The sequence below is a fragment of the Ranitomeya imitator genome, chromosome 9, assembly GCF_032444005.1.
Source record: "Ranitomeya imitator isolate aRanImi1 chromosome 9, aRanImi1.pri, whole genome shotgun sequence".
NCBI lineage: Eukaryota > Metazoa > Chordata > Amphibia > Anura > Dendrobatidae > Ranitomeya > Ranitomeya imitator.
Genome location: NC_091290.1, coordinates 77,861,538 through 77,888,026, shown reverse-complemented (window position 1 = coordinate 77,888,026; position 26,489 = coordinate 77,861,538). Strand labels below are relative to the sequence as shown.

At 44.7% G+C, this 26,489-nt stretch overlaps 1 long non-coding RNA gene across 1 annotated transcript in view; it reads left to right on the top strand.

The window, feature by feature from the left end:
* Positions 1-2,131, top strand: part of LOC138649400 (uncharacterized) — a 185,644-nt gene extending 183,513 nt beyond the window's left edge. Inside the window, exons 2-3 of the long non-coding RNA XR_011315303.1 lie at positions 765-1,009; positions 1,800-2,131. This is a non-coding gene — a long non-coding RNA (uncharacterized lncRNA). The remainder of the gene's footprint in view (positions 1-764; positions 1,010-1,799) is intronic.
* Positions 2,132-26,489: the final 24,358 nt, after the last annotated feature.

Here is a 26,489-nt window from a genome sequence, read left to right as displayed (position 1 = left end):
ATAAATTACTAAAAATACAGCCGTGAACCATAAACTTAAAGTTACAGTGCCTCAAATAAGTGAAATATTAAAGTGACATAGTGAAAGTGATATATAAATAATTAATAAATATGATATAAAAATTATACCTAATCTTGGTGAAAATATCCATGTTTGGATAAACATAGTAAAAAATAATAATTAACACTATTTATTGCCATAAGATCCCACTAGAATACAAATTATTATCCCTTCAATATCGACCTATATAAAAAATCTTATGTGGTGTCTATCTTATACCGACCCATTACACAGTACCCCATATTTTTTTCTAAATACAGGGTCTCTAGAAGCTGATTTGGTGGAACTAATCATGGTTCTACTTGAATTTTTATTGAGCCATAATGTCTTCACCTTTAGCAATCGGATTTATTTACAATTGCAGGGCACTGCGATGGGGGCCTCTTGTGCCCCCTCGTATGCAAATTTATTTTGGGGGGCCTGGGAGAGGGAGGTTTTCCAAGATGATCTCATCCAGGGGATATGTCATATTCACAACTGGATGAGATACATCGATGATGTTCTGTTCATATGGGAAGGCCCTTTGGAAGGCCTAGAACGTATGATGCAACATCTTAACAGCAATACTAAGGACATCAAATTATCATTTAAATATGGAAGAGAAATTGATTTTCTGGACATTAATATCACAGTGAGTCCTGATGGTGTGGTCAGTATGGACATTTTTAGAAAGTCCACATCAACTCATTATTTTCTATACACAGACTCCTCCCATCCCATCTCCACAATTTGCGGAATTCCGGTTGGACAGTTTCTCCGGGCTCGGAGAATCTGTTCGGATGAAAGTAATTTTGAGAAGCAAGCCAGGGACCTGACAAGAAGATTCACTGAAAGGGGCTACAGTAAAAGGATGATCAAAAGAGAATACCTCAGGGCCTCCAAGATGCCACGTAATCAACTGTTGTATAAAGACTCCTTCAGGACTAGAGAACAAGATCACCTCGAACAAGTACGTTTCATTTCAACCTATAATAATAAGTGGCAAGAACTCAAAGAAATCATATTAAAACATTGGAATGTGCTACAAGTGGATCCCACTTTGAGACGGATCTTACCCGATCATCCATCTTTTGTTGCCAAAAGATCGGCAAATTTAAAAGAAACCCTGGTTCATAGCCATTATGAATGGAAGAAAAGTGAGAAAAATATGGGAAGACCGGAATTCTTCCCATGCGGTCTATGTAAAGGGTGCTATAATCATGTAAAGGCAACAAATTTCTGTAATTTTGATGGATCTAGACAATATGAGATTCTGAAACATCTAAATTGTAGCTCACAAGGGGTGGTGTATCACGCACAATGTCCCTGTGGAAAAGTGTACATCGGCCTCACCACAAGAGAACTGAAAGTAAGAACAAGGGAACATGTCAGGGACATTGAAAGAGCAAAGGATGTGGATAATGATGTATCCCTGAAACCTATTGCTAGACACTTTAAGTTCCATCATGGGTGCAATGGCAGGGGTCTTGTGGTGAAGGCTATAGATCAGGTTACGTTAGGCATCCGAGGGGGGGATCTGGGGAAAATTCTCGCCCAGGCGGAGAGCAAGTGGATATATCGCCTGGGAACTTTAAGTCCCAATGGTCTCAATGAGAACCTGGGTTTCTCAGCATTTTTGTAGATAGTAATGTATTGACAGCATTTTGAGAGGTATTTTTTAAGGGCATGGGTGATTTTAATAGGTATGTATATGTTTTTTAATATTTGATGTTAATTTTGTGTTTTTTATCTATTTATAGTATATACTAATGATCCTTTTCCTGCCGCTATATTATGAAGAATGTGAAGTGTTTCCAGGGGATTTTATGGGAATGGATGTCCATCAAGAACAAAGAACAGATGTTGCTATCCATTCATTTCTGTGTTATTTTGTCACTTGGAATATTTATGTATATGTGAAATATGTATATATATATATATATATATATATATATATATATATATTACATAGGTATGGGGTACTGTGTAATGGGTCGGTATGAGATAGACACCACATAAGATTTTTTATATAGGTCGATATTGAAGGGATAATAATTTGTATTCTAGTGGGATCTTATGGCAATAAATAGTGTTAATTATTATTTTTTACTATGTTTATCCAAACATGGATATTTTCACCAAGATTAGGTATAATTTTTATATCATATTTATTAATTATTTATATATCACTTTCACTATGTCACTTTAATATTTCACTTATTTGAGGCACTGTAACTTTAAGTTTATGGTTCACGGCTGTATTTTTAGTAATTTATTAAAATTATTTCTTGACATTTGTGGATTTATATTACATTTATTGCACATATGGAATTTTAATCCTAAGTAAAAGGATTAAGCACTTATGCACTTTACAATGGATAATCACGATAGCGATCCTGTTATAAGGCACTTATTCACTTTATTTTATTAATCTTCATTGGTAGATATAATTATAATGCACTTTACAAATATATATTAATATATTAATTCGGTATTAACTCGGTTACGGTGCACTTATTTATTTGCCGTCACCTTATTTATTAGATTTAATTTCAATATATAGGGATGATCCATTCACTTTTGCACTAATAGCCTGTTATTGTTATACAAGGGGCACTACGGCACTTCGTAGAATGAATGATGCGTTTCTTTGTAATTTCCCTTAAGTCGCACTTCCTGATGATAGTGTGCATGCGTGGGTCCCTCTCTCCGTTCACTTCGGACGGCGCCACTAGTGGTATCCGCTTGCGTTTCAGCTTGCGGTCCACCCGGCGGACGTCCCAAAGTGTCATTACATCCGGAGTAGAGGGAACCTGCGCATGCGCCGGAAGGTCACACGGAACTGGCGGTAATATTCTAAATAGCAGCAGTTAGGGATTGGCTCAGTTATACTATATATACGTCACTATGCCGGGCTATAGACACGCCCCCAGAAGAAGCAAGGGCGAAACGCGCGTTGGGGCGCTGGGAGAAGCCAGGAGAGGAGGCACACAAAAGAAAGACCTATCCTAGGTAATGGCATTGGTATAACTTTATGGACCTTATGTTGGGATCCGGAATATGATCGGTTAATGGTGGTAATATATGACATAATGGTACTAAGGGCTGCTTCAATAACATAGGACACTAGCATTAGAAAGGGGAGGCTGATAACACCTTATATATAGTCTATGTGTTGTTTGAGAAGCTGAGTCTCTTTGTTTTTGATATATGCACTTTATTGTTGATTTATAATTGTGTGCTTCTCATGGCTCTCCCCAGGGGGAGGATCCGGAAAAATGGAAGTAGTTTTTAAAATGTATATGTATTGTCTTCATTTTTTGCTTCTTTAAATAAAATGTATTCAAGTTTTTATTAATGGTTGGCTTCTTTAAGGTGACAGTAATTTGACTGCCACCTTGTGGTTGTTTGCAGAGTCTGGAGGTGTACAGAAGGTCAAAGGAGCTGTGCATGCCCTCAGAGCTGCAGCTCCCAGAAAGAGACATTGAAAGGCAGAACTGTATTGAAGCGAGCATGAAGGAAGTCGAAGCAAAGGAGAGGATACCAGAAGAGGACCAGCCCTACACAGGCTGCCTCCTTCTGAGGCGCAGAAGCCCGGTCGCTGGAACACTGAGGGAGTAAGGATCTTTATGCTTTACCTCAGAGACCGGCAGGACAGCTAATTGTAGGTTACCTGTCCACACCTATACCCAGGAGGCACGATGGCACCCCTAAGAGGCCAGGACGTGCTAGAGTCCCTATACACAGCCTCAAGCCACAGTCATACGGGTTTTGTCCTTTCCGACTATGGGGGACAGAAAGAGAGACACCACTTCTGTGAGACCTTTATGTGAAGCCATAGGCAGAGCGCAAGGGAGGGCTACTGATTTCCACCTCGACAAGGGGACTCTGGACTTGCCTTCAAACCGGCCGGATTCTGCCTGCTCTGTGATCTGGTGCCCTGGACTGTGGATGCTGAAGTCTTCAGTAAAGGTAAAGAGACTGCAACCCTGTGTCCTCGTTCTTCACTGTGCCATTCACCATACCACCATCTACACACCGGGAAGCCCTGGGGACCTACTCCACCTGTGGGAAGGTATACCATCTAGCTGCCATAACATCACCCCAGTGGACCCCTTAAAGCAGCGTCGGTCACCCTGACCGAATACCACAGGTGGCGTCACGAACATAAACTCTATCCCTTTAAAGACCTTTCCCTTCTACACGGACGTCCCAGGGCCACGGACCGGGTCAGCCACCGTGACATCCCCCTATGAACTGCAGAACCCGATACCGAGTACGCCACGGCCCCATGGGGGCGCTCCATTCTCACATTGTTCAGTGTCTTGTTTCCTCCAAGGTTCTTGCCTGTCTGCTCTGCTTCTCTGTCTGCTATGTAGTGACCTGCCAATGCCCACTCCCTCCTTTTATCTCTTTGTATGTGGGGGGTGGCTAATCAGTGTCTAGACATGTTTTCCTGTGGTGCAACGCATGCGTTCACAGACACAAGCAAACGCATGTGCTTGCGAACACATGCGTTAACATAGACCGTAATGCGTTTTTTTGCCGCATTCCTTCCACTAACAACCGCATACGTTTCTATGTGGCAAATTGACGGCTCTAAAATTACTACATGTAACGTTTACCACGCCAAACCGCAGACGAAACGACGCATGCGTCGTCTAACGCGGCAAAACACAACCGATCGCAGACACATGCATCACTAATGTTAAAGATAGGAATACACGGCGCATGCGGATAATTGCGGCACAAACGCTGTGGACACAACTGCAAATGTGAAACCGGCATAGCCATATTGGACTTTATAACAAAGTCCGTCACAGTGCCCTCTATAACAGTAAAAGTCACAGTGCCTTCTATAACAGTGTGTCACATTGCCCTATATAATAGAGTCAGTCACAGTAACCTCTATAATAGTGTCAGTCAAATTGCCCTCTATAACAAATGTCAGGCACAGGGTCCCCTGTAACCATATCGGGCACAATGCCAACTATAACAATGTCAGGCACAGGGCCCTCTATAGCAATGTCAGAGTGTCCTCTATAACAATGTCAGAGTGTCCTCTATAACAGTGTAAGTTAAATTGTCCTCTATAACAATGTCAGGCACAGGGCCCTCTATAACAATGTCAGGCACAGGGCCCTCTATAAAAATGTCAGGCACAGGGCCCTCTACAACAATTCCAGGCACAGGGCCCTCTATAACAATGTCAGGCACAGTGTCCCCTATAACAATATCAGGCACAGGGTCCCCTGTAACCATATCGGGCACAATACCCTCTATAACAATGTCAGGCACAGTGTCCCCTATAGCAATGTCATGCACAGGATCCTCTATAATACTGTCAGGCACAGGGCCCTCTATAACAATGTCAGTCACAGGGTCCCCTGTAACCATATCGGGCACAATACCCTCTATAACAATGTCAGGCACAGGGTCCCCTGTAACCATATCGGGCACAATACCCTCTATAACAATGTCATGCACAGTGTCCCCTGTAACCATATGGGGCACAATACCCTCTATAACAATGTCAGGCACAGGGTCCCATGTAACCATATCGGGCACAATACCCTCTATAACAATGTCAGGCACAGGGTCCCCTGTAACCATATCGGGCACAATGCCCTCTATAACTGTCAGGCACAGGGTCCCCTGTAACCATATCGGGCACAATGCCCTCTATAACAATGTCAGGCACAGGGTCCCCTGTAACCATATCGGGCACAATGCCCTCTATAACAATGTCAGGCACAGGGTCCCCTGTAACCATATCGGGCACAGGGCCCTCTATAAAAATGTCAGGCACTGGGCCTTCTATAACAATGTCAGGCACAGGGTCCTCTATAACAATATCAGGCACAGGATCCTCTATAACAATGTCAGGCACAGGGTCCTCTATAACAATATCAGGCACAGGATCCTCTATAACAATGTCAGGCACAGTGTCCCCTATAACAATATCAGGCACAGTGTCCCCTATAACAATATCAGGCACAGGGCCTTCTATAACAATGTCATGCACAGTGTCCCCTATAACAATGTCAGTCACAGTACCCTCTATAAAATGTCAGGCACTGGGCCTTCTATAACAATGTCAGTCACAGTACCCTCTATAAAATGTCAGGCACTGGGCCTTCTATAACAATGTCAGTCACAGTACCCTCTATAAAATGTCAGGCACAGGATCCTCTATAAAAATGTCATGCAGAGTGTCCCCTCTAATAGTGTCAGTACCCTTTATAACAATGTCAGGCACAATGCCCTCTATAACAATGTCAGCCGCCTTGCCAGCTATAACAGTGACCCTCATAATTTCATCTGTAGCAGTGTCAGCCACATTGTTGACATAATAATCCTGAATAGTCATTGATAAGGCCACAATTTTTAAATCTGATGAGTCACCTTTTGTGACCCAGCGATTATGAGATTCTTTTTTTAGTAACACTTTGTACTTTGTGTTAATTTTAAATTTAGGTGGAAATGTTTTGTGTTTATTTATAAAAATATCAGAAGCTTGACAAAAATTTGTTAAAAAATAGCAATTTTCAAACTTTGAGTAAAGTTTATCCCTTCCCTTTAACCCCTTTACCCCCAAAGGTGGTTTGCACGTTATGGACTGGGCCAATTTTTACAATTCTGACCACTGTCCCTTTATGAGATTATAACTCTGGAACGGTTCAACGGATCCCGCTGATTCTGACATTATTTTCTCGGGACATATTGTAATTCATGATAGTGGTAAAATTTATTGGATATTACCTGCGTTTATTTGTGAAAAAAACAGAAATTTGGCGAAAATTTTGAAAATTTCGCAATTTTCCAACTTTGAATTTTTATGCAATTAAATCACAGAGATATGTCACACAAAATACTTAAAAAGTAACATTTACCACATGTCTACTTTACATCAGCACAATTTTGGAATCAAAATTTTTTTTTTGTTAGGGAGTTATAAGGGTTAAAAGTTGACCAGCAATTTCTCATTTTTACAACACCATTTTTTTTAGGGACCACATCTCATTTGAAGTCATTTTGAGGGGTCTTTATGATAGAAAATACCCAAGTGTGACACCATTCTAAAAACTGCACCTCAAGGTGCTCAAAACCACATTCAAGAAGTTTATTAACCCTTCAGGTGTTTCGCAGGAATTTTTGGAATGTTTAAATAAAAATGAACATTTAACTTTTTTTCACAAAAAATTTACTTCAGCTCCAATTTGTTTTATTTTACCAATGATAACAGGAGAAAATGGACCCCAAACGTTGTTGTACAATTTGTCCTTAGTACGCCGATACCCCACATGTGGGGGTAAACCACTGTTTGGGCGCATGACAGAGCTCGGAAGCGAAGGAGCGCCATTTGACTTTTCAATACAAAATTGACAGGAATTGAGATGGGACACCATGTTGCGTTTGGAGAGCCACTGATGTGCCTAAACATTGAAACCCCCTACGAGTGACACCATTTTGGAAAGTAGACCCCCTAAGGAACGTATCTAGAGGTGTGGTGAGCACTTTTACCCACCAAGTGCTTCACAGAAGTTTATAATGCAGAACCGTAAAAATAAAAAATCATTTTTTTTTCACAAAAACTATCTTTTCGCCCCCAATTTTTTATTTTCCCAAGGGTAAGAGAAGAAATTGGACACCAAAAGTTGTTGTACAATTTGTCCTGAGTACGCTGATACCCCATATGTGGGGGTAAACCACTGTTTGGGCGCATGGGAGAGCTCGGAAGGGAAGGAGCGCCGTTTGACATTTCAATGCAAAATTGACAGGAATTGAGATGGGACGCCATGTTGCGTTTGGAGAGCCACTGATGTGCCTAAACATTGAAACCCCCCACAAGTGACACCATTTTGGAAAGTAGACCCCCTAAGGAACTTATATAGATGTGTGGTGAAGTTTATAATGCAGAGCCATAATAATAAAACAAAAAATTTTTCCCACAAAAATTATATTTTAGCCGCCAATTTTGTATTTTCCCGAGGATAACAGGAGAAATTGGACCCCAAAAGATGTTGTCCAATTTGTCCTGAGTGTGCTGATACCCCATATGTGGGGGGAACCACCGTTTGGGCGCATGGGAGGGCTCGGAATGGAAGGAGAACCATTTGGAATGCAGACTTAGATGGAATGGTCTGCAGGCATCACATTGCGTTTGCAGAGCCCCTAATGTACCTAAACAGTAGAAACCCACCACAAGTGACACCATTTTGGAAAGTAGACCCTCTAAGGAACTCATCTAGATGTGATGTGACAGCTTTGAACCCCCAAGTGTTTCACTACAGTTTATAACGCAGAGCCGTGCAAATAAAATAATTTCTTTTTTTCCACAAAAATTATTTTTTAGCCCCCAGTTTTGTTTTTTTCCAAGGGTAACAGGACAAATTGGACCCTAATTATTGTTGTCCAATTTGTCCTGAGTACGCTGATACCTGATATGTGGGGGGAACCACCGTTTGAGCGCATGGCAGAGCTCGGAAGGGAAGGAGCATCATTTGGAATGCAGACTTAGATGGATTGGTCTGCAGGCGTCACATTGCGTTTGCAGAGCCCCATATGTAACTAAACAGTAGAAACCCCCCACAAGTGACCCCATATTGGAAACTAGACCCCCCAAGGAACTTATCTAGATATGTTGTGATAGCTTTTAACCCCCAAGTGTTTCACTACAGTTTATAACGCAGAGCCGTGAAAATAAAAAATCCTTTTTCTCCCACAAAAATTATTTTTTAGCCCCCAGTTTTGTATTTTCCCAAGAGTAACAGGAGAAATTGGACCCCAAAAGTTGTTGTCCAATGTGTCCTGAGTACGCTGATACCCCATATGTTGGGATAATCCCTTGTTTGGGCACACGGGAGAGCTCGGAAGGGAAGGAGCACTGTTTTACTTTTTCAACGCAGAATTGGCTGGAATTGAGATCGGACGCCATGTCACGTTTGGAGAGCCCCTGATGTGCCTAAACAGTGAAAACCCCCCAATTATAACTGAAACCCTAATCCAAACACACCCCTAACCCTAATCCCAATGGTAACCCTAACCACACCTCTAATCCAGACACACCCCTAACCCTGATCCCAACCCTATTCCCAACCGTAAATGTAATCCAAACCCTAACCCTAAATTTAACCCCAACCCCAACTGTAGCCTTAACCCTAGCCCCAACCCTAACCCTACACCTAGCCCTAACCCTAGCACTAACCCTAGCCCTAGCCCTAACCCTAGTGGGAAAATGGAAATTAATACATTTTTTTTATTTTTTTATTTTTCCCTAACTAAGGGGGTGATGAAGGGGGGTTTGATTTACTTTTATAGCGGGTTTTTTAGCAGATTTTTATGATTGGCAGCCGTCACACACTAAAAGACGCTTTTTATTGCAAAAAATATTTTTTGCGTTACCACATTTTGAGACCTATAATTTTTCCATATTTTGATCCACAGAGTCATGTGAGGTCTTGTTTTTTGCGGGACGAGTTGACGTTTTTATTGGTAACATTTTCGGGCACGTGACATTTTTTGATCGCTTTTTATTCCAATTTTTGTGAGGCCGAATGACCAAAAACCAGCTATTCATGAATTTCTTTTGGGGGAGGCGTTTATACCGTTCCGCGTTTGGTAAAATTGATAAAGCAGTTTTATTCTTCGGGTCAGTACGATTACAGCGATACCTCATTTATATCATTTTTTTTATGTTTTGGCGCTTTTATACGATAAAAACTATTTTATAGAAAAAATAATTATTTTTGCATCACTTTATTCTGAGGACTATAACTTTTTAATTTTTTTGCTGATGATGCTGTAAGGCAGCTCGTTTTTTGCGGGACAAGATGACATTTTCAGCGGTACCCTGGTTATTTATATGTGTCTTTTTGATCGCGCGTTATTCCACTTTTTGTTCGGCAGTATGATAATAAAGCGTTGTTTTTTGCCTCGTTTTTTTTTTTTTTCTTACGGTGTTTACTGAAGGGGTTAACTAGTGGGACAGTTTTATAGGTTGGGTCGTTACGGACGCGGCAATACTAAATATGTGTACTTTTATTGTTTTTTTTTTTATTTAGATAAAGAAATGTATTTATGGGAATAATATTTTTTTCTTCATTATTTAGGAATTATTTTTTTTATTTTATTTTTACACATTTGGAATTTTTTTTTTTTACTTTTTTACTTTGTCCCAGGGGGGTACATCACAGATTGTTGATCTGACAGATTGCACAGCACTCTCTCAGATCACCGATCTGACTTACAGTGCTGCAGGCTTACCAAGCGCCTGCTCTGAGCAGGCACTTGGTAAGCCACCTCACTCCCAGCAGGACCCGGATGCCGCGGCCATCTTGGATCTGGGCCTGGAGCAGGGAGGGAGGTAGGGAGACCCTCGCAGCAACGCGATCACATCCCGTTGCTGCGGGTGTCTCAGGGAAGCCCGCAGGGAGCCCCCTTCCTGCGCGATGCTTCCCTGTACCGCCGCCACACAGCGATCATGTTTGATCGTGGTGTGCCGGGGGTTAATGTGTCGGGGGGGTCCATGACCGCTCTTGGCACATAGCGCCGGATGTCAGCTGCGATAGGCAGCTGACACCCGCCCGCGATCGGCCGCGCTCCCCCCGTGAGCGCGGCCGAACATGCTGGATGTACTATTCCATCCTTGGGAAGTAGGGCCCACCCCACATGGATGGAATAGTACATCCAGTGGCAGAAAGGGGTTAATTCGGAACATCAGACCACACAAAACAAGTTAACAAATACCATTTACTTCATGTCTGCTTTACATCAGCACCATTTGTAAAATCTAATATTATTTTGTTAGGACGGTAGCACATTTAAAAATGTAGCAGAAGTTTTTCATTTTTTTCAAGGAAATTTACAAAGCTTACTTTTTAAAGGGACCTATTCAGTTTTGAAATGACTTCGGGGGACCTATATAATAGATCATCCCAAAAGTTATACTGTCTGAAAGTGCAATCCGCAAAAAAAAAAAAAAAAATCAGATTGCACTCAGACCAATGGTATTCAATGGGTGACATCTCCTCTGTGATTTTTTTTCTCAGCTGAAATCGGACTGAGAAAAAAAAAAATCGCAGCATTCTGCGATTTGCTGCATTTCTCGGACGTGACTTGCCAATGCAAGTCAATGGATGCGAGAAAAAAAAATGCACAGCACTCACACCATGCGAGTGCTGTCCGTTTTTTTTTTTTACGCACCTGTGTTCTTTGAAAAGCTGGCAATTCATATCCGGCTACAATAAAAAAAAAAAAAATCACACTGACATGTTAGAATAGCATAGATAAAATAGAAATATACACATAGAATGCATATATAAATACACTGCTCAAAAAAAATAAAGGGAACACAACAGAATATAACTCCAAGTAAATCAAACTTCTGTGAAATCAAACTGTTCACTCAGGAAGCAACACTGTTTGACAATCAATTTCACATTGCTATTGTGCAAATTGAATAGACAACAGATGGAAATTATTAGCAATTATCAAGACACAATAAAGGAGTGGTTCTGCAGGTTGGGACCACAGACCACATCTCGGTACCAATACTTTGTGGCTGATGGTTTGGTCACTTTTGTATGTTGGTTGTGCTTTAAGATTCGTGGTAGCATGAGACGTACTCTACAATCCACACAAGTGGCTCAGGTAGCGCAGCTCAACCAGGATGGCACATCAATGCGAGCTGTGGCAAGAAGGTTTGCTATGTCTGTCAGCGTAGTGTCCAGAGGCTGGAGGCACTACCAGGAGACAGGCCAGTACACCAGGAGACGTGGAGGGGCCATAGACGGGCAACAACCCAGCAGCACGACTGCTACCTCAGCCTTTGTGCAAGAAGGAACAAGAGGAGCACTGCCAGAGCCCTGCAAAATGACCTCTAGCAGGCCACAAATGTGCAAGTGTCTGCACAAACTGTTAGAAACTGACTCCATGAGGATGGTCTGAGTGCCCGATGTCCACAGATAGGGGTTTGTGCTCACAGCCCAACACCGTGCAGGACGCTTGGCATTTGCTACAGAACACCAGGATTGGCAAATTCACCACTGGCTCCCTGTGCTCTTCACAGATGAAAGCAAGTTCACACTGAGCACATGTGACAGACGTGACAGAGTCTGGAGATGCTGTGAAGACCGATCTGCTGCCTGCAACATCCTTCAGCATGACCGGTTTGGCAGTGGGTCAGTAATAGTGTGGGGTGGCATTTCTTTGGAGGGCAGCACAGCCCTCCATGTGCTCGCCAGAGGTTGCCTGACTGCCATTAGGTACCGAGATGAGATCCTCAGACCCATTGTGAGACCATATGCTGGTGCAGTTGGCCCTGGGTTCCTCCTAATGCAGGACAATGCCAGACCTCATGTGGCTGGAGTGTGTCAGCAGTTGCTGCGAGATGAAGGCATTGAAGCTATGGACTGGCCCGCCAGTTACCCAGACCTGAATCTGATTGAACACATCTGGGACATCGTGTCTTGCACCCTCCACCATCGTGTCTTGCACCCTCCAATGTCACGTTGCACTACAGACTGTCCAGGAGTTGGCGGATGCTTTAGTCCAGGTCTGGGAGGAGATCCCTCAGGAGACCATCCACCGCCTCATCAGGAGCATGCCTAGGCATTGTAGGGAGATCATACAGGCACGTGGAGGCCACACACTACTGGGCATCATATCCTTGTCTTGAGGCATTTCCACTGAAGTTGGATCAGCCTGTAACTTCATTTTCCACTTTGATTTTGAGCATCGTTCCAACTCCAGACCTCCGTGGGATATTAGTTGTGATTTACGTTGATCATTTTTAGGTTTTATTGCTCTCAACACATTCCACTATGTAATGAATAAAGATTTACAACTGGAATACTTCAGTGATATCTAGGATGTGGGACTTTAGTGTACCCTTTATTTTTTTTTTTGAGAATAATATATAAATATTTATTACTCACACACAAGTCAGAAACACGCTCATGTATATTTATATTGCACAGAAAGATAGAAGAAAAGCCAGTAATTCATCTGCCGGTTTCTGTAAAATCAGTACAGGAGCCGACAGGATAGAAGATATGCATTATATACATTAAATACATATATAATAGCTAGATATATAGATGTCAGTGATAGATACAATTAGTACAGTGTGTGCAAATTACTCGAATTTAATTAATAAATGATTATTTATTGGAAAAAAATGGCGTGGACTCCCGTGCAATTTTCAAAACCAGCAGAGGGAAAGCCATCGACTGGGAGCAGATGTTTATAGCCTGGGAAAGGAGTAATACCCATGGAACTTCCCATTAATTAATTTTAGCTCACAGCTGTGTACTTAGCCTTTACTGGCTATTAAAATGGAGGATCCCCCCCAAAAAAAAATGACGTGGGGTTCCCCCATAATTGATAACCAGCAAAGGCTATGCACCGACCGCTCCTGCTCCAATGACCGCTCTTCCCCCAGCTGATAATTCCGCCTCAGTGACCGCTCCTCGCCCCGACTGTGACCAAACACCAGCCGTCCCAGCTCCAGCGACTCCCCGTACCACCGACGAGACATCAATCCCACTCCTAGCATCACAGGGGGTCCAAGAAATTGTCCCCACTACTACTGCAGCTGAACCACCAGTAGCTGCTACCTCTGCTGCAGTAAATGCCCATGCCGCATGACTTAACTATCATTGAAAGACTAAAAGTAGCATCACATTAAGCGACGCTGCAGCGATGTAGACAATGATGTCGATCGCTGCAGCGTCGCTGCAGCGTCGCTGGAGAGCTGTCACACAGACAGCTCTCCAGCGACCAACGATGCCGAAGTCCCCGGGTAACCAGGGTAAACATTGGGTTACTAAGCGCAGGGCCGCGCTTAGTAACCCGATGTTTACCCTGGTTACCATTGTAAATGTAAAAAAAAACACTACAGACTTACATTCCGGTGTCTATTCACGTCCCTCGCCTTCAGCTTCTCGCACTGACTGAGCGCCGGCCGTAAAGCACAGCGGTGACGTCACCGCTGTGCTTTGCTTTACGGCCGGCCGGCGCTCACAGTCAGTGCGGGAAGCTGAAGGCGAGGGACGTGACCAGGCACCGGAATGTAAGTATGTAGTGTTTTTTTTACATTTACAATGGTAACCAGGGTAAACATCGGGTTACTTAGCGCTGCCCTGCGCTTAGTAACCCGATGTTTACCCTGGTTACCAGTGAAGACATCGCTGAATCGGCGTCACACACGCCGATTCAGCGATGTCAGCGGGAGGTCCAGCGATGAAATAAAGTCCTGGACTTTCCCCAGCGACCAACGATCTCCCAGCAGGGGCCTGATCGTTGGTCGCTGTCACGAATAACGATTTCGTTAACGATATCGTTGCTACGTCACAAAAAGCAACAATATCGTTAACAATATTATTATGTGTGATGGTACCTTAACAAACGGTGTTTATTTGCCACCAGGTGTGACCCTGGATCCAACCCTTCCAAGGCCAGGAAGGATTCAGTGCCAAGTGAAGCCCTCTGAATAAAAGGAAATTGAACTGACTGTAAATAGTTACTAAACTTTATCTTTTTCTACTCTAAACCAGTCTAGGGTTATTCCTTAAAGAGGTCCCACATTTAAAGGGATCCTCAGTTTTGCACAAAGTTATTTAAACAGAACTGCAGAATCATGGACTGTGCATGATCACAAACTGTCCTTGTAAATAGTTGTAACAACCCTGCTGGCATCACTACATGGCCTCCCATCCCCCACCTGCATTACACTCAAACTCACTTACTTCTCTGGGCCTTGTGGTGACTTCTCTGTGCTGCCAGCTCCATGCTGTGTGCCTCATGTCTGCTGTTTGCTCTGTGCATGCTCTGTCTGTGTGCATAGGGGGGTGGCGCCAGCAGCTCTTGTTTCTTATAGAGACTGTGTGCACCTTGCTAAGGTGTCCCTGGCCAATCGCCATGAGGCTTCCTGTATTTAAGACATCCCCATCCGTTGGTGGGGGCCAGTGCAACTTACTCCTTCAGTCAGTTCTTAGCTGCTGAAGTGCCAGGCCATGTCTCTGTGACTCTTGTGTTCCGCCACCCAGGGGGGTGTTGTACCCTGGTCTGTGTCCTGTGTAGCCACCCAGGGGGGCTTCATACCCTGGCCTATGTCCGCCACCCAGTGGGGCGTCGTACCCTGGCTTGTGTCCATGTCTCTGTGCCTTGTCTCGTTCCTGAGTCTGTCTTAGTCTAGTCCTGTTCCTGTGTTCGTTTATATCCCTGTCTTGATTTCCTTTCCCTCCTATGTGTTCCCTGTGTCTTGCTTTCGGCTCCGCTCTCTGTGACCTTGCTTTGCTCCTTGCTCTGTATTCTGTTACCTTGCTCTGCACTCTGTGGCTTTGCTCTTGGCTCTGCACTCTGTGTCTTGCTCTGCACTTTGTGGATTAGCTCTAGCTCTGCTCTCAGTAACTTTGCTCTGCATTCTGACCTTGCTCTGCACTTTGTGGCTTTGCTCTGCGGCTCCGCTCCTTGCGGTTCTACCTGGCTCCGCTCTTTGCTGTTCTACTTTTCCTGCTCTTGGCTCCGCCTCCTGCTTTTGGCTCCGCCTCCGGCATCTCTGTTATTGGCTCTAGCTCCTGTGCTTTCGCTCTGCATCTCTGGCGGTCTTCCTCTACCTTTTCTTAAGTCCTCCTGTCTGAACAGGTTCTTGCCTGTGTTACATACCTATATGCAGACTAGTCCCTACCGGTTCTTCCAGTGTACCAGCCTTGTCCGCCTGTCCTGCCAGAGAGCCAGCCATACCTGCCTGCCTACCAGAGCCAGCTGTGCCCGCCTGCCTGCCAGTGTCTCTGTTGTACCAGTCTGTCTGCCTGTGTCCCAGCCGTACCCGCCTGTCTGCCAGAGTGCCAGCCGTGCCCGCTTGCCTGTCTTTGTTCCGTTCCTCAGTGGGATCAGCAGCCACAGCCAGACACCACCCTGGAGTGGTACCTTGTAGCTTCCTATTGCACAAGTCTGACCTCACCATCAGAGGCTCCAGCGAACACCTAGGAAGCTACTTAGTTACACCCCTTCCAGGGAAGTTTGGTCTGTGGTCCAGTGGGGCCACACCCCCGTGCCAACCAGTCTGGGCGTGACAATAGTTTGCACCTTCTTAAGGGTGCTTCCTACTGGTTTTACAACAGAGGTTTTTACAGAAACTGCCTCCAATGGAGACTGCTATTAATCTTGTTTTAAGAATTGCTTTATTTTACAGACCTGAAGAAAAACCCGTTGGTGTGGCAGAATTCTGGGTCAGGATACACATCTTGAAGCCCACCCAACCCATTGTTGGGGGTTCGTCATGGGTCCCTCGCATCACGTCACTCATAATGCTAAAACTGACTCGAATATTGATGGTGTGATTGATACTTTGCACTACCTCAGAAAAGACTTGCGTTTGCCCTTAAAGGAAATGTTAAATTGTTGCAATTTACTTAAAAGTGATAATTTTTGAAAGTATTGAGTAGTTAGATAGAATTGTGTTTTACATAGTCAATAGAATGTAAATAACACCATAGAGTTAAAAGTTAGATAGTCTAAGATGATGTACTTTGAATAAACTGAAGTAAAATGCAGTGAGCCCGTGGGGGTTGATAGACTGTTCTGCGTTCAAATAAAGTGAACCCGTGGTGGTTAGTGCATTAGTTAGCTAGTTAGTTGGTTACAACTTTGCACTTAGAAAAGAATAACTGTTTTGCACTTAGTAGATAGTATACCTGCAAGGGTAATTTCATTTCATAGTTAGTTAATACATCTGTTATTACAATGGTCGGCTATAGAAGTAGGTCGGCAATGTAAATATGTTTTTGTTTGTAACGTTCAAGTGTCCTCACCTCCCATAAAGGGAAGCTTAGTATGTTAACTTGTTTTATAGCATTTAAAAATTGCATGTCTTTTTGCTAATGTATTGTTGTTTTCTTTTCCCAGTCCAGGAGGCATCTGTGTGCCATCCGTGTGCTGTTTGTGTGCTATACTTGTTTACATTGCATAGTGTAGGAGAATCCTTGTAATTTAATCCTATTTTATACATACTGGAAAAACACTGATATAACAGACTGATGACACACTGATATAAATCATTGATGCCACCAATACCGTTTTTTCATACACATGTTTAACCCCTTTGATGTGGACTCCAGCACTGAGCCCACATCTTTCGCGGCACACGCCAGCTGTTTTGAACAGCTGACATGTGCCTCTAGCAGCCGGAGGTGGAATCGCAATCCACCCGCAGCTGTTAACTAGTTCAATCTCTGACAGCGGCATTTAACTCACGCTTCCGAAAATCCCGCCCATCGGTGACCCTCTCAAGTGATCGCTGGTCGCCGATGGGTTGGCATGACAACCAGAGGTCTCCAGCAGACCTCTATGGTTGTCATAGCAAGTGAGCATTTCTGCTACAGGAGATCTGCTCATTGACTGTACAGTATGTAGCAGAGCAGATAGGACAACTGCAGCTACTAGTCTACCCATGGACACTATTGAAGCATGCAAAAAAAAAGTTTTTAAAAATATATATATATATAAAAAAAAAAAAACTAACAGTTAAAATCACCCCCCTTTTGCCACATTCAAAATAAACCAATAAAAAAAAATAAAACATTCACATATTTGGTATCGCCGAGTTCAGAATCACCCAATCTATTAACATAAAAAAAAAGTTACTTGATCACTAAACGGCGTAAAAAGAAAAAAAAACAAAAACACCAGAAATACGTTTTTGGTAACTGCTACATTTCAATAAACTGCAATAATGGGCAATCAAAAGATCATATCTACAGCAAAATGGTATCAATAAAAATGTCAGCTTGGTTTGCAAAAAAATAAGCTCTCACCCTGCCCCAAATCAAGACAAAATGGAAACGCTACAGGTCTCTGAAAATTGTGTTTTTTTTTTAAAAAAAAAAAACAAAGCTTGGTATTTTTTTTACCACTTAAATAAAAAATAACCTACACATGTTTGGTGTCTATGAACCCACAATGACCTGGAGAATCATATTTTCAGATCAGTTTTAGCATTTAGTGACCATGGTTAAAAAAAAAAAAAAAAAACTGTGGAATTGCACTTTTTTTTGCAATTTCATCGCATTTGGAATTTTTTTCCCGTTTTCCAGTGCACAATATGTTAAAACTAATGGTGTCGTTCAAAAGTACAACTTGTACCGCAAAAAAACAGCCCTCACATGGCCATTTTGACAAAAAATAAAATGGAAAAGGCCCGGGGGTTAAGGGGTTAAACACAGACGGGTTAAGGAGGCAGTAATCAAGTTTTTATGTTAAATGTACTTTTTACTTTTGGTCATTGTTACAGCAGAGCTTTCACCTTCTGGCTGATGTGGACGACATCCTCTGAGATACCATATCGGAGATGGAGGATGAAGAGGAGCATGAGGGGGTGCAGTAACTGCTGTAAGATGTGAAAGAATACCTGATAGAAGTAGAGCCAGCAATCCTCGGCATCAGGAACACATGCGCTATGCCAGGGTGTGTCTCGGCCCCAGCCTCACAAGTTCTTTTCCATGTGTCGGAACAATGCCAGTAACTGCATTGGTAAGGCCACAGATGATGTTCCGGGACACATGCTGCTACAAGGTGGGGACGCCACACCAGGAGAAAAAGTGGCGGCTGGGGACCGGGTACCGATGATCAAAGAGCCAAACATGAGCAAGGGGTCAAAAAATGTGAGACGGAAGATGTGGTCAGGGTATAAGCCAGAGAATCACAAAGCCAGACAGGGAACATAGCAGCAGAGACGGATACCAAGAGATGGGGGTCAAAGACAAGCCGGGGTCATACACGTGAATACAAGTCAAAGGCAGGAGGGTCACCAAGGTACAAGGGTCAGAGGCTCTAAACTGGAAGATTGAGCTATCACTATCACTGGTCAGCAGGCTGTGACGGACTGAAATAGACCAGCTAGCTCCAGAAGAAGGCCGAGGAGATTAACCCCTGCATGACCAGTCCCAAGAGAGGAAAGAAGAAAATAAACTCCAGACTGGACCATGACAACTGTGAGTTATACCCCACACGCATTGCATATCATTGCACAAAATATCTTTCAATTTTAGTACCCCATTTTTTTTGTGTCATAGCCAACTTGTTGACACAATTTTGGTGGGCCCCAAAAAATCAAGGCCACATTTATATCAGTCTGTTATCTAAGGCTGATGGCTGGTGTATCTGTGGTGGAAAAATCTTTTATTTGCAGGCATACTTTGCGTAGTTCTATCTACTAGCCTTGTCCTGCTTATTTTTTATTGTTTTCCCAAATTACCAACAAACATAAAAAAATTTATACAGTCTGTTATGTCAGTCTGAGGCCTGGCGTATCTGTGGTGGATTATTGGCAGGCATACATTGCATAGTTCTGTTTGCTGGCCTTGTTCTACTCATTTTTTATTTTTTCCAAAATTACCAACAAACATAAAAAAAAAAGTATACAGTCTGTTATGTCAGGCTGAAGCATGGTGTATCTGTGGTGGAAAAATCTTTTATTGGCAGGCATACATTGCATAGTTCTGTCTGCTAGCCTAGTTCTACTCATTTTTTGTTTTCAAAAATTCACAAAAAACATTAACAAAAATTATACAGTCTGTTATGTCGGGCTGAAGCATGGTGTATCTGTGGTGGAAAAATCTTCGCTTAGCAGGCATACTGACGACATAAAAATTTTCTACAAATAAATCCATTTGTATTCATGTTTTCAAATCTTTCAGTAGTCCATTTAAAATAGGCAAGGAAGTGGACGTGATGCTGATTGTGCGAGGACGAGGCCATGGCCAAGCTGAAAGAGGGCCACAGCTCAACCTTCCTGCCCCAGTTTCTAGGGGACCGCAGCACACCACTGTTGAAGCCAGAGCAGTGTGAAATGGTTGTTGGTTAGATAGCAGATAATGCTTCCAGTCACTTAGCCACCACCATGTCTTCCACACGGTAAAGCCTAAGTAGCCGTGATTGTGGTCTGGAAATTACTCAACCTGATCCTCCTTCCTCCCACCATGCCGAGTGCCCTGAGACAACTGATCCCACACTTGGACACTCGGAAGAGCTGTTCAGTTTTCCCTTTAAAGATGCTGGACTCTTGGCTGGTCAAGTTGAATTGGGGCCAGATGAGATTGCATGTAGCGATGCCCAAACCTTTGAATAGCCACGGTCACACAAAGGCGATGATGGGAAAGTGTCACAAGAGGTTGACGATGGTGAGACAATTGCCAGAAAGTCAGGAGGAGGAGCAGGGTGCGGATGTGGAAGATGAGGTGGTGGATGACATAATAATAATCTTTATACAGCGCCAACATATTCCGCAGCGCTTTACAGTTTAACAATTTCAAACATAACAGTCATAAGTAACAATGTTAACAATAAAATAATTAAAGCAAAATAAGATGACCATGCTCGTGAGAGCTTACATTCTACAATGAGGTGGGGAAGATGCAAAGTACAGGTGTGCAAATACAATGACGTATTTACAATTATGGTCCAGCCATCTTCAGGGGGTGGGGGATCGATGGAGATAGTGAATGGGCTACTTACACACACAAATATAAAATGACTTTGAATATGGAACGTGATAGGCTGCTCTGAACAAATGTGTTTTGAGGGAGCGCCTAAAACTATGCAAATTGTGGATGGTCCTAATATTTTGGGGTAGAGTATTCCAGATGATTGTCGCAGCACGGGAGAAGTCTTGGAGTCAGGAGTGGGAGGTACAGTTTGGAGCAGAGGTTAGTCAAAAGTCGTTTGCAGTGCGCAGCCGTCGGTTAGGCCGATAGACAGAAATGAGGGAGGAGATGTAAGGGGGTGCTGCACTGTGGAGAGCTTTGTGGGTGAGAACAAGAACCTTGAATTGTATCCTGTAATGAATGGGCAGCCAGTGTAATGACTGGCGAAGAGCGGACACGTCTGAATACCGATTAGCTAGATGGACAACACTGGCTGCTGCATTAAGGATAGACTGGAGAGGGGAAAGTCGAGTGAGGGGGGCCAATTAATAGAGAATTGCAGTAGTCCAGGCAGGAGTGGATCAGGGCGACAGTGAGGGTTTTTGTTGTTTCCATGGTGGGAAAAGGGCGGATTCCAGAGATGTTCTTTAGGTGTAAGAGGCAAGAGCGGGCAAGAGATTGTATATGGTATGTGAAGGAGAGATCAGAGTCAAATATAGCACCCAGACAGCATGCCTGCTCCCAAGGTTTTATTATGGTGCCACCCATGGAGAGGGAAATGTCAGGTTTAGGGAGGTTGGTAGATGGCAGGAGCAGAATAAGTTCAGTTTTGGAGAGGTTGAGTTTCAGATAGAGGGCAGACATGATGTTGGAGACTGCGGACAGACAGTCACTGGCGGTTTGTACTACAGCGGGGGTAAGATCAGGGGATGACGTGTATAGTTGTGTGTTATCAGCGTAAAGATGGTACTGAGAGCCAGATCTGCTGATGGTCTGTCCAATTGGGGCCATGTAGAGAGAGAAGAGAAGGGGCCAAGGACTGAGCCCTGAGGTACCCCAACAGCGAGAGGAAGAGGAGATGAAGTGGAGCCAGCAAACAAAATGCTGAAGGAGCGGTCAGAAAGGTAGCAAGAGAACCAGGAGAGAGCAGTGTCTTTAATGCCTAGTGACTGGAGCCTAGAGAGTATGAGAGGGTGGTCAACAGTGTTGAAAGCTGCAGAAAGGTCGAGAAGAATGAGCAGAGAGTGGTCACCATTGCATTTTGCTGTCAGAAGGTCATTGGTCACTTTGATGAGTGCAGATTCTGTCGAATGTAGGGGGCGGAAACCGGACTGTGGAGGATCTAGGAGGGAATGAGTAGAGAGGTAACGGGTAAGGCAGGAGTAGATCAGGCACTCCAAGAGTTTAGAGATGAAGGGGAGATTGGAGACTGGTCTGTAGTTATTTGTGCAGGATGGGTCGAGGGTGGGTTTCTTTAGTAATAAAGTAATGATAGAGTGTTTGAAGGAGGAGGGGAAAATGCCTGAGGAGAGAGAGAGATTAAAGATTGTAGTTAGGTGAGTTGTGACAACTGGAGAGAGAGACTGGAGGAGATGAGAGGGAATGGGGTCAGTAGTGCATGTAGTCAAACGAGAAGAAGAGAGGAGCTTGGAGAATTCTTCTTCTGTGATGAAATCAAATGTGGAGAGTGAGCCAGGGGAAATGCAGGGACATAGTGACTGACCCAAGATGGCAGGAGGACTTTCAGAGCGAAGACAGCAGCACACATGGGGAAGGAGGCATATCACCCCAGCAGGCAGGAAAAAGCAGTGTGGTGGCAGCAGACAGAAGACGTGCATTCGTTCCCCATAACACCAACATGACGGAAGTTGCCATTCCAAGTTTTAGATCTTCCCAAGTCTGGTTATTTTTTAAAGACTCTGCCAATAACCCCAAACAGGCAACTTGCCGCACTTGCCATGCCCGTATCAGCAGGGGTACCAAAACTACCAGCCTGACCACAACCAGCATGATTAGGTGCAGCGCCCCAGAGTTCTGGTTCGTTGCAGTAATGTTGTTCTTCCACCAGGGGGAGTGATGTTACATCTGAAGGCAATGCAGGAGATCTGCTGTCCAGGTATCACAGCCACACACACACTTCACACGCCAGTCCACCAGGGGGAGCTAAGGGTTCTATTAGGCCACTCCTCACATAGGGTAAAACTGGAGGGTTGGTTAGGAAGTTAGTGAGTATCAGAAAGAGGAGAGGAGAGTTCCTGGCTGGGGACCGATGAGGAAAGGTCTCCCGGTCGAGCTGGCTGGGGTGATCCCTGGTCAGATCCAGACTGAAGTCTGAGGAAGAGAGAAAGAAGGACACGGAGCTGCGCCTGCAACCCATGCGGCAGCATCCTAAAAAAGGACAAGAAAGGAATTGTGCTGTAGTGAGTGAGAAAAGAAGTCATAGCAACAGGAGTGAAACATCAGTGGGAGACTAGCTAGAAGCAGGCTGCCTCCATCTGAAGCGCAGATCCGGTGGCCAGAATACCGAGGGAGTGAAGAGCTCTATGCCGTTACTTCAGAGACTGGCAGGGCAGTTGATTCCAAGTTGGCTGTCTGACCTTTATACCTAAGAAGACACGGTGGCAACTTGTGGGGGTCGGGGCGTCTCTAGGATCCCTATAAATAAGCCTCAGGCCATCAGTCATGCGGGTTTTGTCCTATCCGTACCATCTGGGGGACAGAGAGAGAAGTAACAACAGTGAGGACCTTATGGTAGCTTATGCAAGTAGGGACCTACTACGTTACTGAGTGCAAGGGGAAGGCTATTGAATTCCTCTTGGACAAGAGGACTCTGGATTTGCCTTCAGACCGGCTGGACTCTGCCTACCCTGTGGTCCCTACTCTGGACTGTGGATGCTGAACCTTCAGTAAAAGGTAAAGAGACTGCACCCTTGTGTTCTCGTCATTCACTGCGCCTTACACCATCCACCACCTACACTCTGGGAAGCCCTGGGGACATACTTCACCTGTGGGAAGGTATACCATCTAGCTGCCATAACATCACCCCAGTGGACCTCTAAGCAGCATCGGTCACCCTGACCGAATACCACAGGTGGCGTCATGAACATTATCCCTTTAAAGACCTTTCCCCATTCCATCAACGGACCTCCCGAGGGCCACGGACCGGGTCAGCCGCCGTGACATCCCCATCGACCACAGAAGGACCCGGTACCGAGCATCCCATTGCCCTATGGGGGCGCTCCACATAGGCACATGGCAGCAAAGCACCTGACTTTGTGGGCCGAACCCCAAGTTCCAGGAACACTGTCTGCTGGTGACAACAGTGTTTCTTCCACTGTTTTGTGTAGAAGCCAATTCCAAGTTCACCGTGCCTGTGAAGATGTCTTGGGCCCTGCACCTGTTGTTGCCCACAGTCAACCAGCACCATCATCAAGCCCATCCACGTCCTTGTCCCAGCCCAATCTTCAGTTGTCTATATCCCAGTCATTGGAATGCAAGTGGAAATACCCAGCCAATGCCCCACAGTTCACAGTACTTAATTCGAACATTTCTCATCTGCTTGCACTCGAAATGTTGCCTTTTAGGCTCGTTGAGACAGAAGCTTTCCACAACCTCATGGCGGCCACCATCCCAAGGTACTTGGTCCCCAGTCGCCACTATTTCTACTGGTATGCCATACCGGCAATACACCAGCATGTGTCCCACAACATTACCTGTGCCCTCAACAATGCTGTTACAGGTAAAGTGCACCTAACCACGGACACATGGACATTTGCTTGTGGGCAGGGATGGTATATCTCACTGATGGCACACTGGGTTAACATAGTGGAAGACGGGACCCAGTTAGACCTTGGGATGGAACACATCCTCCCCACGCTGAGGAATGCGGGCCCTACGTCAATCAGGGTTGCCCCCACAGTCTACAGCTCCTGCACCTCCTCCTTCTCTTCAGCCTCCATCTCTGAAATCAACACATCAGTCAGCAGCTGGAAGCACTGCCGCACTGCCTCAGCCAAGTGGCAACAGGCTGTGCTGAAGCTAATCTGCATAGGTGACAAACCACACAATGTAGAAGAGTTGTGGACAGCGCTGAAAGAGCAGTCAGATATTTGGATGACACCGCTGAACCTTCATCCAGGCATGGTCATGTGTGAGAATGGCCGGAACCTGATGGTGGCTCTGAGGCAAAGTGAGCTCACACATGTATCTTGCCTGTCCCAGGGGCTTAACCTCGTGGTTCAACGTCTTCTGAAAAGCTACCTGGAGCTGCCAGATCGGCTAGTGAAAGTACGCCATCTGCCTGCCCATTTTCGAAAGTCAGCTACAGCTTCAGCCGCCCTTGCAGCGTTTGCAGCTTCCGGCTCACCGACTGCTGTGTGATGTCCCCAATCGTTGGAACTCTATACTGCATATGTTGGAAAGGATTTATGAGCATAAGAGGTTAGTTGTTGACTACCAGAATCAACAAGGCCGTCGATATTCAGTTCAGACTCCACACATAAGACCTCAGGAATGGGCATGAATGTCAGACATATGTACCATACTCCAGAATTTTGAGGACTGCACCAAGATGGTGAGTGGCGATGACGCCATAATTAGCATCGCCATCCCACTTCTCAGCATTCTGAAAACCTCTCTGCTCACAATTAAAGAGGATGCATTGCAGGCAGAGCACGAGGACATGCAGCAAGGAACCATACAGGGTGATTACACTCAGTCCAGCCTCATGTTGTCGCAACGTGGATTGGTAGACAAAGAGGAGGAGGAAGAACAGGAGCTACTTTCATGCGCTATAGACGGTACTACAAGCACAGCTGTCATACCATCTGTTCAGCAAGGATGGCCTGAGGACAGGGAGGAGGAGGAGGACAGCATGGTCAGTCATCCTGTTGGTGAGGACACGGAAGTCTTGCCTGTTAGCAGGCTGGCACGCATGGCTGACTGTTGTGAATTCTGTTATCGAGATCCCTCCTGTGGTCATGAATGGTACTTCGGCGAGTTCTGTCCATGGACTCCCTCTGGTGGCTGTGAGTGGAGCTGCTGCTTCTGAGGTTCCTTCCACAGGTGACATGGTTTATTTCTTGGCTGGCTGCTCTATTTAACTCCACTCAGATCGTTACTCCATGCCAGCTGTCAATGTTCTTGTACTGGTTCAGTTTGCTCTTGGATCTGTCGGGTGTCCTGTCTACTCCAGCAGAAGCTAAGTCCCGGCTAGTTTTTTATTTGTTCTTTGTTTTCTTGTCCAGCTTTGCTATCATGATTTTGCTTTGCTAGCTGGAAGCTCTGGGATGCAGAGTGGCATCTCCGCACCGTGAGTCGGTGCGGAGGTCTTTTTGCACACTCTGCGTGGTCTTTTGTAGTTTTTTGTGCTGACCGCAAAGTTACCTTTCCTATCCTCTGTCTGTTTAGTAAGTCTGGCCTCCCTTTGCTGAAACCTGTTTCATGTCTGTGTTTGTGACTTCATCTTAACTCACAGTCAATATATGTGGGGGTCTGCCTTTTTCTTTGGGGAATTTCTCTGAGGCAAGGTAGGCTTTATTTTCTATCTCTAGGGCTAGTTAGCTCTTAGGCTGTGAAGAGGCGTCTAGGGAATGTCAGGAACGCTCCACGGCTATTTCTAGTGTGTGTGATAGGATTAGGGATTGCGGTCAGCAGAGCTCCCACTTCTCAGAGCTTGTCCTTTGTTGGTTTAACCATCAAGTCTTTTCGGGTGCTCCTAACCACCAGGTCATAACAGCTGACTTTATGTTGCGCTGCATTTCCCGTGACCCTCGCATTACTAAAATTTTCATTGACACTCATTACTGGTTGGTGACACTTCTAGACTCATGCTACAAGGAAAACTTTCAGTCTCTTCTTCCAGAGGCAGACAGGTGTACAAAAATGTTACTGTACCAGATGGCCCTTGCAGCGGAATTACTGAAAAAATTCCTTTGTGAGAACGCTGGCAGCAGACGTCAGAGTTTGTTGACAACCAATGAGTCCAAGCGAGAGAGCAGAAGTAAAATCCAGCTCAGGAAGGGG